Below are 16,140 nucleotides of genomic sequence, written 5' to 3'. Positions count from 1 at the left end.
TGGACCTCGTTCGTGCTGCGATAGACGACTGGCCGCGCAGATTGAAGGCCTGTATTCAAAATCACGGAGGTCATTTTGAATAAACTTTAGTGTCATAAGAATCTATGTTTTGTTAAGTTCATTTTGGTATATGAATGGTTACATAATGAATAAACTTGTTTCAATTATTTTACATTAAACATGTGACAGAATTTATGACCTGACTAGGTATATAACGTTAAATTTGTCTCAAATTAATTGTAACGTTGGGTCTAGTTTTTAGCAAAAACCACTTTAAGCGGATTGGTAATTTGCTTTTGAACCTTTGAACTAAGCCTTTTACGATATTACCGATTATACGACCTCTAACATTAAAATTTAAAAGTTAAAATGAGTAGGATGGGACTTCACGTCTTTAATAGAAGACAAACGCTCTATTCTTTAGCGACAAGATTGTCATATAACATTTGTAAATAAAATTACACTCGTAAATCACAGAATATAGTTTCATCACGAAATTATACGACAAATTTATAAATTAGTTAATCTAGTGACAGCCCAAATGATAAATATGAAATGATCTTTGATCCACGACCACAATGTACCTATGTACACGCTCGGTTGCTTCTTCGATAAGCGATTTAAAATAAATCCAATACCTATTTTATTAATGTACAGATAATATGTAGATCGTTTTTACGTTGTCTAGGATCGTTGGGGGTCAAAGTATCTGTAACATTAATTTATTTATTTATTTAGGAAACAAAGAGTACAATGCAAACAAATTATAATATTTTAAAAAATTGCTAAAACAATAACCAAATATGTTACCACAATCAAAATCACATATAAGTAGAAAGTGAACAGAGAAGTGAAATTTAGAAATTGAAGTTTACAACAAAACAAAAGCAACAAAATACGCACATATTATTTTGTACGTCAACTTACACTATAAGAATGTAATAATCATCGGACTAAATCATTAACTCTCAGACACAGCCCACTGAGTTTCTCGCCGGATCTTCTCAGTGGGTCGCGTTTCCGATCCGGTGGTAGATTCTGCGAAGCACGGCTCTTGCTAGGGTTCGTGTTAGCATCGTAGTCAGGTTCGAGCCGCGTGAGCTCACCTACTAGTTACGGTTACGCTGGAATAGCCGCTCCAGGCTAACAGTTTAGGTAGATAAAAAAAAAGACTAAATCACCTTATAAATATTATTTTAAAATAGCTTTTCTATATGCTACAATCGTAGGCTGCAAGTGACAAGCAAAAGATGTCAGCATTAGAGAACTTACGTACTTAATACACGTTTGATTCGCGTGAGATAAAGATGAGACGGTGTAGCTTATTGCGCGGCCTCAAAGAACGCATTAGCGCTCCTGAACCAGTATAGTCCTTCATGCGTCGTATAAGAGATTGCGAGTCCCGAACTTGATTAGATACCTCTCTGATTACGTACCTATTGAACTATGCTCAATTTTATTTATTTATTGATGCACAAATAAATTACAATCCTTACAGTATTAATTAGCTAAATCGTACAAGTAGTACCTAGATCTAATCTGGATTGTAATCTAAATGGTATATGCACTCAGCAAGCCCGTATTAATGTACACAGCTTTGGCTATTGAAAACAAAAATAAGAATTACAATTTTTTTTTTTAATTTCTTAAATCGGTGGACGAGCTCACAGCCCACCTGTTGTTAAGTGGTTACTGGAGCCCATGGACATCTACAACGTAAATGCGCCACCCACCTTGAGATATAAGTTCTAAGATCTCAGTATAGTTACAACGGCTGCCCCACCCCTCAAACCGAAACGCATTACTGCTTCACAGCAGAAATAGGCAGGACGGTGGTAACTACCCGCGCGGACTCACAAGAGGTCCTACCACCAGTAAAACAATTAAAAAGTAGACAACAATACAACCAACACAAACATTATATTGATAACTAGCCATTGTTAAATAGGATATCCTTCACACATCTGACAAATCCCCTGAGTCTAGTTTCATAGATATCAAGGTCACCGTAACATTTAGCCAAATCATCCAGCCCGATCAGTCAAATTGCCTGTCTGAGTGCATACCGGTTCTTACTAGAAAAGTACCAGGATTACATGTTTCGGGAGAGTTGTTCTAATTAAGTACAGGTACAAGGTAAATTTGGAAGTCATCATGGCCTAAAGGATAAGACGCGCCCGGTGAATTCGTATCGAGTGATGTGATATACCAGTATTCCTAATGAAATACGTACTTAACAAATGTTCATGAATAACTTAAATTATCAAGGGTTGTTTGTTGTTGTTTGATTGTTACAAAAATTACCTGCAACAATTATAATTTGCGTAATTACGTACTTGTGCTAGGACGTCTTGTGAGTCCGCACGGGTAGGTACCACCACCCTACCCTACCTAATTTTGCTGTGATGCCCTAAAGGTTGGAAGGATGGGGCAGCCGTTGTAATAACTGACTTAGAACTCATGTCTCAAGATGGGTGGCGGCATTTACGTTGTTGATGTCTATAGGCTCAGGTGAGCACTCAATACCAGCTTGTCCGCCAACCTAAGCAATAAGAAAAGGTATTCTCAAATCACTTGTCGCGGTCAAGAGTACTCATAGTCATCGGGCCACAGATACTAGTTGTCTCACACGTTAAGCCCAAGAGGTATACGCGTGGCTGAAATGGGCAGGTCGGTTGCTCTACCCGTGCGGGCATACTGTACCCTACCTCTAGTAAATGATGATTGGAGCGGGTTGGTTTTTATGAAGGGATTATTGAAGGCCTGTCTACCACCTGTCTACAACGCATAATACGCTACTTTGGCCACGTTGCCCGCAGAGGTGTAGACAACTTGGAACGTCTGATGGTCACTGGAAAAGTAGAAGGAAAACGTCCTAGAGGCCGGAGCCCCAAACCTTGGTCTGACCAGATCTCCGAGCAAACCAGCGGACCACTTAGCACTGCACTACACCAAGTAACTAACCGGAACCGATGGGGGCTGGCAGTCGACATGTTGAAACGGAGTCACGATCCTCAGTAATAATGGAGCGATGGAGAAGAATAAGAAGAATTGAAGGCTTACTCACACAGACAAAAGTCTGTCATTACCGATCTTATGGTCAGTGAGCTTAGTGCGAGTTTTATAACGTTCTCGATAGCGTAAACGTTAACTAAAGTTTGTATGGAGTTGGAACGTTTACCAACGTTTGCCGCTAGGGGCGCTGTTTCAACTGCATACAAAATTTAGTTAACTTTAACGCTATCGAAAACGTTTAAAACTCGCACTATGCATACAGGCAACTAAGGATGACATTCCGCCCCCATATTAAGACGGTACGCGACCGTGCCGCCTTCATTCTAGGACGTCTCTATCTGATGATAGGCAGGCGAAGTAAAATGTCTCTTAGAAATAAGGTGACACTCTACAAAACTTGCATACACCCCGTCATGACCTATGCAAGTGTAGTGTTCGCCCACGCGGCCCGCACTCACTTAAAATCCTTCCAGATTATTCAATCCCGTTTTTGCAGGATAGCCGTCGGAGCCCCGTGGTTCGTCAGGAACGTCGACCTCCATGACGACCTGGACTTAGAGTCCATCAGTAAGTATCTTCAGTCGGCGTCGATGCGCCACTTCGATAAAGCGGCACGACACGAGAACCCTCTCATCGTGGCCGCCGGTAACTACATTCCCGATCCTGCGGACAGAATGGAAAGCAGTCGACGTCGCCCAAAACACGTCATCTCCGATCCTCCCGATCTACTAACGGTGCTTTTAGGTACTTCAAGCACCGGTCACCGTTCTCGTCGAACCCGTCGCTTGCGACGAAGGGCTCGACGAGTAAATTAACTCTCAGACACAGCCCACTGAGTTTCTCGCCGGATCTTCTCAGTGGGTCGCGTTTCCGATCCGGTGGTAGATTCTGCGAAGCACGGCTCTTGCTAGGGTTCGTGTTAGCAACGTCATCAGGTTTGAGCCCCGTGAGCTCACCTACAAACGTTAGGGTTACGCTGAAATAGCCCCTAAGGCTATCAGCATAGGTAGGAAAAAAAAAAAAAAAAACAGGCAACTAATAGCCTTGCTTGTTTCAGTATCAACCATCAACAGTTCCGATTGCATCGCCGTACAGTCCGGACGTGTTCTTACGAAAAATTGTCGCTGCCGTCGCGATCTTGTGTCCTGAGTTTCACTGCATTGTCGTTGTCGCACCGATCGCGGCATTGTTGTGAATTCTTGACGCATTGTCGCTGGCGTCGCGACCTTGGATCGTAAAAACAATTCGAACTTGTTGATTGTGCATTCGAAACGACATCCTCACTATCATTTCACGCATATCATATTATTAAATTTATTTATATTATTCGGCGAGCAAAATAGTCTTTTTAAAGACTAAACCCCCACTGCGATCACCGCTTGTTGTGGCACTCACAACCCAGTGGGGCCCCACCTTCCAAACTCCACCCCAATCCCCAGCCAACTGCCGTTTTCACGGCAAAGGCACTCCCCCCCTTTGTTGCTGGTAAAGCACAAGGGGTGAACTCCTACTCAGGGGACTCGCCTTTCGGCGAGTGTGCCTTAAGTCCCGGGGACGCCCCCCCCGGGCAAAACTACGATGGAAGAAGAAGATAACCCCGCGTTGTTCGCGAAATTCGTTCGAGAGTACTGCCCGGACATTATGTCGAAGTTTAGGGCGTACAAAGCTAGCCTAGTAGCCGCGACTATCCCCGACTCACCGATGTCGCCCCCCACCCCCGCGCCCGCGTCGATCGCGTCTTGCGCGGCATCAAGCTCCGGCTCCGACTCCGAGTCGGAAATGGAGTACGAGTCCGCCGCGAGTCCCCAACCGGGAACCTCGGAAGGGTTCACCACCGTCGCGCGCGGGAAAAAACGCGCCCGCGCCGTGGAACCGTCCGCGGCGCCGAAACAGCCAAAGGCCGCGAACGCGTCGCGTCCTAAAGTCGTGGTCTCACCCGACTCCCCTCGCCGCGCAACCCCGTCGCCGCGACCCCAACCCGCGTCCGTCCGCAAAATTCCCGCGCCGCCGCCGGTAATTTTGCAAGATAAGACCGCGTGGGATCGCGTATCCCGTGCCTGTAAGGCACAAAACGTCACCGTCATCCATGCGCGTAACATCGCGCACGGTATACAGATAAAAACGGCCTCACCGGACGACCACAGGGCGCTGACAGCCCACCTCCGAAAGGAACGCATAAGCTTCCACACTTATGCGCTCCAGGAGGATCGCGAGCTCCGCGTAGTAATACGCGGAGTACCGAAGGAGCTCGACGTCGAGCTGGTCAAGGAGGACCTCATCGGGCAGGCGTACCCGATTGTAAGCGTGCACCGAATGCACAGCGGGCGCGATAAATTCGCATATAATATGGTTCTCGTCGCGTTAGAACCAACTGCCGAAGGCAAACGGATTGCCTCAAGCCTCCGCACCGTTTGCGGCTTATCCGGGGTCACCGTCGAGGCCCCATATAGAAAAGGCACTCCCGGGCAGTGCTACCGCTGTCAGCTATACGGCCACTCCGCGCGCAACTGCCACGCGCGTCCGCGGTGCGTAAAGTGCCTCGGAGACCACGCGACAGCCGACTGTTCGCGGGTCAAAGAGACAGCGTCCGAACCACCGAGCTGTGTGCTCTGCCAGAAGCAGGGCCACACAGCCAACTACCGCGGATGCCCCAAGGCCCCGCGGAAGCGTCTGGCCAACGCGCCTCCAAAAACCGTCGGCCCAAAGACTTCGGCGCCCCGTGCGCCGAAACCTGCCTTCGTGCCGGCACCGGTGCCCACCGTCTCCGCGTGGGCAAAACCGCTGCCGCTCACGTTGGCAGGAAAGCCACCGGCACCCCAGCCCCTGCTCGCGCCGCGCCCCGCCCCCGCGCCCGGTCCCGCGCCTCGCCCCGGCCCCGCGCGGCCTGCCGTTAACGAATTCTCAATCGTGCGCGATTATATCGCCGCGATAAATATCGACCGCATGCGTGCGTTCGCCGACGCCATGCGCAGAGCGGTCACGGCCGAAGACCGCCTAAACGCGACGTTCGAGTACATCGACGTCATCGAGTCCGTCCAGCGCACGCTGGTTTGATTACCGGTAATCAATGGCGTGCAACGGTAGGGAAAAACCGCGTTCCATAAAGTTAGCATTTTATAATGCTAACGGACTCGCGCGTCAGCGCGATCAAGTATATGAGTTTCTCCGCGATAATCTCATCGACATCCTTCTGGTGCAGGAGACCTTCCTAAAGCCCTCGCGTCGCGACCCCAAAGTCGCGAATTACGTCATGGTTAGGAATGACAGACTCTCCGCCCGCAAGGGCGGGACTGTCATTTACTATAGGAGGGCCCTGCACTGCGTCCCTCTCGATACTCCCTCGCTCTTACATATCGAGGCGTCAGTGTGCCGCATCGCGCTGACGGGACACCAGCCGATCGTCATCGCATCCGTTTATCTCCCCCCTGACAAACCCCTCCTGAGCAGTGACCTCGAGACACTGTTCGGTATGGGGGACGCGGTCATCCTGGCAGGCGATTTAAATTGCCACCACACTAGGTGGAACTGCCATCGCACGAATGTGAACGGTAGGCGTCTCGACGCGTTCATAGACGACCTCACATTCGAAGTATTCAACCCCCCGACCCCCACGTGCTATCCGTACAACGCCGCGCGTCGTCCGAGCACAATAGATCTGGCACTGCTGAGGAACGTAACTCTGCGCTTACGCTCCATCGAGGCAATGTCAGAACTCGACTCAGACCACCGACCTGTCGTCATGCAGCTCGGTCGCCCACTCAACCGCGAACCAGATACGAGGACCATGGTGGATTGGAAGAAGCTGGGCACGTGCTTAGCTGACACCGCTCCACCAATCCTCCCTTGCGGCCCGGATTCAACTCCATCCCCCGAGGATACCGTCGAATCCATAAACATCTTCACTGATCACGTCTCGACGGCGATCATAAGATCCTCGAAACAAGTTGATGTGGAGGACTGCTTCCACCGCATCAGACTTTCCCCCGAACTTAGGGACCTCGTTAGAATTAGAAACGCGGCAATCCGGGCCTACGATCGATATCCCACGGATTCAAACCGGACTCGGATGCGTCGCTTACAGCGGGAGGTCAAATCCCGCTTAAGCGACGCCCGAAACGAAAACTGGGATAGTTATTTAGAAGAACTCGCGCCCACTCACCAAGCATACTGGCAACTAGCTAGGACCCTCAAGTCCGAAACTATAGCCACTATGCCGCCTCTCGTACGCCCCTCAGGCCAACCACCGGCTTACGATGACGATGACAAGGCAGAGTTGCTGGCCGATGCACTGCAAGAGCAGTGCACCACCAGCACTCAACACGCGGACCCCGAACACACCGAGTTCGTCGACAGGGAGGTCGAGCGCAGAGCTTCCCTGCCGCCCTCGGACGCGTTACCCCCCATTACCACTTCCGAGGTCAAGGAGGCGATCGATAGCCTACAACCACGGAAAGCTCCCGGCTCCGACGGCATCCGCAACCGCGCGCTTAAATTGTTACCAGCCCAACTGATAACGATGTTGGCCACCATATTAAATGCTGCTATGACGAACTGCATCTTTCCCGCGGCGTGGAAAGAAGCGGACGTTATCGGCATACACAAGCCGGGCAAACCGAAGAACGAAACCGCGAGTTACCGCCCCATCAGTCTCCTCCCGGCGATAGGCAAACTATACGAACGGCTCCTTCGTAAACGCCTCTGGGACTTCGTATCCGCGAACAAAATTCTGATAGACGAGCAGTTTGGATTCCGCGCCAGACACTCGTGCGTCCATCAAGTGCACCGCCTCACGGAGCACATCTTACTAGGGCTGAACAGGCGGAAACCCATTCCGACAGGAGCCCTCTTCTTCGATATAGCGAAGGCGTTCGACAAAGTCTGGCACAACGGTTTGATATACAAACTGTATAACATGGGAGTGCCAGACAGGCTCGTGCTCATCATACGAGACTACTTGTCGAACCGTTCGTTCCGATATCGAGTCGAGGGAACGCGTTCCCGGCCCCGTCACGTCACAGCCGGAGTCCCGCAAGGCTCCGCCCTCTCCCCGTTACTATTCAGTTTGTATATCAATGATATACCCCGGTCTCCGGAGACCCATCTGGCGCTCTTCGCCGATGACACCGCCATCTACTACTCGTGTAGGAAGAAGGCGTTGCTACATCGACGACTTCAGACCGCAGCTACCACCATGGGACAGTGGTTCCGGAAGTGGCGCATCGACATCAACCCCACGAAAAGCACAGCGGTGCTCTTCAAAAGGGGTCGCCCTCCGAACACCACGCTGAGCATCCCTCCCCCGACTAGGCGCGTCAACACCCCCGCCCCCGCCGTTCGCCCAATCACGATGTTCGACCAGCCCATACCGTGGGCCCCGAAGGTCAAATATTTAGGCGTCACCCTCGACAGTAGGATGACATTCCGCCCCCACATCAAGACGGTACGCGACCGTGCCGCCTTCATTCTAGGACGTCTCTACCCGATGATATGTAGGCGAAGTAAAATGTCCCTTAGAAATAAGGTGACACTCTACAAAACTTGCATACGCCCCGTCATGACCTATGCAAGTGTAGTGTTCGCTCACGCGGCCCGCATACACTTAAAATCCTTTCAAATTATTCAATCCCGTTTTTGCAGGATAGCCGTCGGAGCCCCGTGGTTCGTCAGGAACGTCGACCTCCATGACGACCTGGACTTAGAGTCCATCAGTAAGTATCTTCAGTCGGCGTCCATGCGCCACTTCGATAAAGCGGCACGACACGAGAGGGTTCTCATCGTGGCCGCCGGTAACTACATTCCCGATCCTGCGGACAGAATGGAAAGCAGTCGACGTCGCCCAAAACACGTCATCTCGGATCCTCCCGATCCACTAACGGTGCTTTTAGGTACTTCAAGCACCGGTCACCGTTCTCGTCGAACCCGTCGCTTGCGACGAAGGGCTCGACGAGTAAATTAACTCTCAGACACAGCCCACTGAGTTTCTCGCCGGATCTTCTCAGTGGGTCGCGTTTCCGATCCGGTGGTAGATTCTGCGAAGCACGACTCTTGCTAGGGTTCGTGTTAGCAACATCGTCAGGTTTGAGCCCCGTGAGCTCACCTACTAAAGTTAGGGTTACGCTGAAATAGCCGCTAGGGCTATCAGCTTAGGTAGGAAAAAAAAAAAAAAAAAAAAGTATCAACCCACAACAGGCATGTTATATCGTATCATTATATGGATCCGCTTATCGTGGGTTTTATTATACACTCAGTGTTATTAACATTGTACGACGGTGTTATCTTTATCGATACCAAATCTTATTAGTAAAATTGGTGTAGGTATAAATAATTTAGCATTCGTTTTCCATTTGAATACGTTGTACTATTGGACTACCATGATTGTTTGATGGCGTTGACCGGTGTTGTGACTTCGCACGATAAATACCACCACCATCATCATCATTGTCCTGCCCTATCCCAGTCACCTGGGGTCGGCGAAACATGTTTTCTCCTTCCATACTCTTCTATCATATACCATTTCTTCGCTCACTCCCCTCTTACCCATATCGTCTTTCACGCAATCCATCCATTTCTTCTTAGGTCTACCTCTTCCTCTATATTCTTCCACATTCATAGTTAACACTCTCTTACCAACCTCATTTTCATTTCGTCTCATCACATGTCCATACCATCCCAATCGCGCACTTCTCAGCTTCTCTGTCACAGGTGCCACTTTCAGACTTCCTCTAACATATTCATTCCGTATTCTCATCATCATCTCAAACAATTTCTCAGAGCGCTACCTGATTCTGGCGTGAACCAAACTTAACATGTCCATAAGTAACATAGTGCATTTTGCAAGTACTAATTGGTTATTGCCCCTTTAATTACCTTTCGTGCTGACATCACTCGTAAACCCACGAGATAAATAATAAAACAGAACGCAATAATGACTCATATTTGTTATTGTTATCATACAATTAAACAGTTTCTCTGACCGTCTGGCTTTGCGCTCGAGAATTTTCAAGATTTATACTACGCCCAGACTTCATATAATCACAGTAGTAATTAGTAGTAGGTACTTACGGAAATAACTCGTTTTGGTACTTTCGAGAAACTTGCAAAATGAGGTTAGCATTCGTTGACTTTACAAATACCCTGAGGAGATCTTGAACTCATAAGTAGTTCTATAGATTGGTTTAAAGGTATAGCGATATTTCTGTTAGTAAATCCCACCCCTTCTGGCTGAGCCTTTGCTCGCCCACCTGTCCTTGTGAAACTGTCACTTATTCATAAAAAAAAAATGCAGCGATAATAGATCCATACGTGTAGTAGACACTATTTGGTTTATTAGTCCTGTCCTCTTAAAATCAATCCACTTTGGCTCAGCCCTAATTATAATCTCACAACAAGGTACAAACTATATGTACTAGATGTTCCCACATCTAGTCTGGGAGTCATTCACGCGATCCTTTACTGCTGCAGCTCTGTGCTGATAGCACTACCTTCATTTAAGCTATGATAGTTATCGATTCACTGTTTTTGGAATGAAGTTCCTTATGGGACGATGCGGAGGGGTACCCTAACAGGGAAAAAACGTCCGTAACGTAAGATTTTTATTAGTAATGCACACAGTGTAGGTACGACTTAACTTTGTAATAACGTGCAAAAAAAAACATATTTTTGTTATCATTCATTGACCACGATCTCAGAGCGTTCGTTTGCGCAATGCAGTAACTCGTAATAAGTTCGCACGTTACCGAATGACCGTGGGTTGTTGCGAAACCTCCAGTTTTATTTTCTTTATACATCGAATAGAACTTAAAATTAATATTTTTGTAATAAAGAACTTCGTTCCTATCCGGTGACCCACGACACCACACATCTTTTTGTTTTGTGTTCACGATGCAAGTTGGTTGAATTACAATTTGCTGATTAGTTACGACGCGTAAAAATTCCATCCATCGCCAGATACCATCGCACCGCCCGCCACTTCGTTAAACTTGTCGATTACGAGGAGCGAACTAGCTCATAAACACAAGCCACCCAGTTTCTCGCCGGATCATTGGATCGCGATTCCGATCCGATGGTAGATTCAGCAAAGCATTGCTCTTGCTAGGGTTGGTTTTCTCTCAGATTGAGCCCGTAAGCTCACCTACCTACCTACCTTTTTTTTTTTTTTTTCGAGTAGAGTGCCGAACCTCCTACGAGGTCCCCGCGCAAAAGGGGCGCGCGGGGTATGTGAGACTCAACGATCTGCATGGTGTTGTGAGCAGACCGCGGGCCCAAGGATTTTAGGACCCACCCACTAAACGACTCCCCTGCACTCTTACACCCGACGATGAGGTAGGGGGGCTACCGCGGTCAACACTACAACCAGACGGCGCGGCTCACCCCAAGGACGCCCAGCTGACGGAGCCTTCGAGGCCAATCGAAGGCTCTGAAACGTCGGCCGTCTCGGTACGGCAGCCCGTCGGGCCGCCCAGACGGTGCCGCTGGTGTCCCGAAATACCCCGCTGGACCAAAACCAGCCTGCCGGGTCGGGACGCGATACACCGTCGACCGGTCGCTCTAATCACTCCACGGCAGCGCGCTAGAGCGCTGGTAGCGCGCCGCGCGGCCTCACCCCCTCAGGTCGCCCCTTGACCTTCACCGGAGGGAGGCCGCTACCTACAGGGGCCGGGACGTACGGGCGTATTCCCGCCTCCGGCCCCCGGCTCGACGGCGACGGATCGGTGCGGAAAGGGAAGAGCTCTCCCTCTCTCGCTCCGCCGCCTCCTTCTGCGAGATGGTGGACTCGCAGAAGTCAAGCATCGCCTTCCAGGACGCGTCGCTGCCGAGCATCGTAGCCACGACGCGCGGCAGCGAGAGGTCCTCACCTATGACCGCGACGAGGGCGGCGCGTTGCTCGTCGAATCCAGAGCAACGCGCCAATGAATGTTCCGCACCTACCTACCTACCTGTCCTGTACCTTTTTTTTTTTTAGCTCACAGCCCACCTGGTGTTAAGTGGTTACTGGAGCCCATAGACATCTACAACGTAAATGCGCCACCCACCTTGAGATATAAGTTCTAAGGTCTCAAGTATAGTTACAACGGCTGCCCCACCCTTCAAACCGAAACGTATTGCTGCTTCACGGCAAAAATACGCGGGGTGGTGGTACCTACCCGTGTGGACTCACAAGAGGTCCTACTACCAGAAATAGCTGGACCTCTTAGGCTACCAATGAATAGGTAGGCGAAAAAAGGTGCAGGAACCTCTGAGAAACTGCATTTATTTAATCAATTTGTTCAAAACAAAATATTCTTATGCTAATTGATCACAGATTGTAGTCGTTTTAAGCATTTAAGTATATAGATAGTTGGTGCTTTATCTGTGTTTTCATCAGACTAAGCCATTGTAATTCATTAGTCATTCTACAATCAATCTAACTTTTTGTTGATAACAATATTTTTGATATCTTGTGAAAAGTTGGTCTTTAAAGTATTATCGTTGGTATTATGCGCATAATAACCGCCACCTTCTGATAACGTTGGACCAGAATCGCTTATGCAGCATGATGGAAGCATTTATAGCACTCACGTGACCTTCATACTGGGTTGGACGTGCGTCAGGCCTTAAACCCTCAATGAATCTGTTGGACATCAATGTGGACTCTCTTTTTTGATTGCCTTTGGATAAACAAAATAAAGTTGAGTGTCGGAATTTGTTTTTACTAGTGGCCCCGCAGTAGTCGAGATTCGACTATAATTAATTGAAATTATAAGTTTAAACATTATTATGGTTCTATTGTCAAACACTAAATTCGATAAAATTATCACAGAATTCGCGAAAACTGCACTATAGATCAATAATATTAATGACAAACCTACGAATAAATAGACTTATTATTTATTCGTGACAAACAATATTAATCTATTTTCAATTCGACCACAGACTTTAAACAATAACAAAAGTTTCCCAATTGACAGTAAACAAAGAGTATATTTTTATGTATGTGTTGTGTCAAATACGTCGTAGTGTGCGTAAAGTTTTCTTTATTGATTTAATGTATCTTTTATGCATTATTTAAAAAAAATATTAGCATTGTGCACTTCTTCTCTATATTTTCTATAAGTGTGGAAAATTTCATACTCCTCCGTCCGCGCAATTTTCGTAAAAAGGGATACAAAGTTTTTGCTTCACGTATTAATTTGTTTTTATAGCAAACCGACCTGTACGTCACTCTCGCGGCCGTATGCACGGTCGCTATACATCGTTTTTAGTATCTATGTCCGTCTTTAGACAGAGTTTATAATCTATGTTCCGGGTGCTTCCGTTTTGAGTGTGAGTAGCGTGCGCCCGCGTCATAATGTAATTATCATTTTAAAATCGAAAATTGTTTGTGTTTAAGAAATATTAAAATTCGAAATTCGATACTGGTGACTAACCCATAGTTTTATTGAATAAAAATACCCCTGAGATCTACCCCTCACTATATTTTGCATTTAAATTAAAATGTTCAATGACGTCCATATTGAATTATTATGTGAATATGTCAGATTAAATCAATTATGTGTCATCGAAGAGTGGACATACCCCGTATTAGCCAGTATGAAGATTAAAGCCTTCGTCAAACAGAACGCGTACTTAACGTCGCACTCTTCAAATTTACCAGATGAGTCTAACGCTCCTTGACGCAACGCATTCGCCAAATCATAGTGCCTTTCGATAGAGGTGTGAAAATTTAAAAGTATTAAGAAATCGAGTGATTCAGATGTGGCATTGTAGAAGCATGGGTATTTTCTAACTATTTATATCATTTTTTCGGGCATTATCTAGTATTTTAATACACATTCACTCGGACGCTAAAATAAAATTTGTAAAAAATGACAACGCCTGACGTCAAAGCGTCCTAACGCCGCGACAGAGCGCTGCGTACTTATAGCGCTGGGGCTCTGTTTGACGGTATGTTACCATATTATTACAACACATCTCGGCGTCATAGCGCGGCGTCAGTCTAGCGCTCTGACGCGCGCTAATTACTCGTTCTGTTTGACAAAGGCTTAACTCTCCGAAACCACAACTCAAACTATTTTAAGTGTTAAACCTTTTTTTTTTTATTGTCCTTGTAGGCAGACGAGCCTAAGGACCACCTGATGGTGAGTGGTTACCGTCGCCTATGGACGCCAGCTATGCCAGGGGCAGAGCCAAGCCGCTGCCTACCGTTTAATACTCTCCACAAGCCTCGTTTGAAGAAGGACATGTCATAGCGCTCGGAAAACACTGTGGAGGGGAGCTCATTACAAAGCCGGATGGTACGTGGAAAAAAGATCTGACAATGTATTTTTGTTTTTTATTGTTTATATGGGTGGAACAACTCACAGGTAACCTGGTGTTAAGTGGTTACCGGAGCCCATATACCTCTACAATGTAAATAACGCCACCTACCTTGAGATATGGGTTATAAGGTCTCAGAATAGTTAGGTACAACGGTTGCCCCACCCTTCAAACCGAAATGTACAACTGCTTCAAGGCAGAAATAGTCAATTTGATGGTATCTACACGTGCGCACTCACAAGAGGTCCTACCACCAGTAATAATATATGCAATATATATGCAAGTTTATCTTGAAAACGTCGTAAGCGAGATTCAGGCATCTGTCAAATATCTTGCGTTGTATGATGGCTACCCGCCACACTCTTGATGATTAGAAAATGAGATTTATCCAGCGCATGGCTGATTGACTGTTTATTTATTTATTTATTTATGTACACACAAAAAAGAAGACATAGTACAGAGTAATAGGAAAATTATGTACAAAGGCACTGCTTATTTCTTTAATAAATCTCTTCCAGTAGACCCGCGAGAGGATTATGAGAATAATAATTGTGATTTTTTTGTTGTAATTTGACCTTGCAATACTCCATAACGGAACAAATCTGAGCCAACAAGAAACATAAATGATACTTATCTCAATCAAGCCTAATGGTCGTCGTGTGATTAGCGTTTAGCGCGATGACATGTTACAATATAACGGATTATTTAAAGATTTTGGAAGGTTGCGTGATAATCAGGGACAGAAAGAAAGTAACGATAATAATATGATTTCACGAAGTAATCTTAACGAATTGGCAGTAACATCTAATAACTTGACTTACAATGGCATCCCAAACACTCATTTACATACTTGTATACTTTTGAACATAGACATGGAGGGCTTAATACGCGACATTTATCTTTGTAATTAAAGGTGGTAAATTGTAATCAGTTTTATTAGGTATTGGCATCAACAGTTCAATGTTTTTGATTGAACTTCAATTAAGATTACTCCATTCAAATTACTACAGAAATTTGTTTGTTATACTTAGCACTTTTTTCTAAATTTTAAACTTTGAAAAGCCCTCTTGTAAAGTTGCAAAAATGTTGCTTAAGCCATGCCTTTTAGTTGCCTTTACCTCCCGATCCACTAACGGTGCTTTTAAGTACCTCAAGCACCGGTCACCGTGAGGTTTTGGCAAGTAAACTATCCCATAGAAACAACGCAGTGAGTTTTTTTTCTTTTTTTTTTTATTGCTTAGATCGGTGGACGAGCTCACAGCCCACCTGGTGTGAAGTGATTACTGGAGCCCATAGACATCCACAACGTAAATGCGCCACCCACCTTGAGATATAAGTTCTAAGGTCTCAAGTATAGTTACAACGGCTGCCCCACCCTTCAAACCGAAACGCATTACTGCTTCACGGCAGATATAGGCAGGTTGGTGGTACCCACCCGCGCGGACTCACAAGAGGTCCTACCACCAGTCAAGTCAGTTTCTCGCTGGATCTTTTGAATGTATTGCGATTTTTCGATTCGGTGGTTGATTCAGCGAAGTGCAGCTTCAATCAATAAAAATATATTGTTTTCCTCACTGCACCGCTCTATCGGCGCAAACATCCGGGTTCAAATGTTTGAACTATTACGATATATTTCAGTTCACACCTAAGTGATGACAAAGTTGACGTTGCGTTTAGATAACGCGCTTAGGTCGGCCATAGGTGTGCTCTCTGATATCCGCGTTGTGACTCATCTTTAGGAGATGGCCATGTCAGACACGTAAATATTATCGAGTATAATTCGAAGTCGTCGTGGCCTAAAGGATAAGACGTCCGGTGCATTCGTGTTGA

Source organism: Bombyx mori, chromosome 24, assembly GCF_030269925.1.
Source record: "Bombyx mori chromosome 24, ASM3026992v2".
In the NCBI taxonomy this organism is placed as follows: domain Eukaryota; kingdom Metazoa; phylum Arthropoda; class Insecta; order Lepidoptera; family Bombycidae; genus Bombyx; species Bombyx mori.
The sequence above is the reverse complement of the archived record's forward strand: the minus strand, read 5'-3'. Positions refer to the sequence as shown.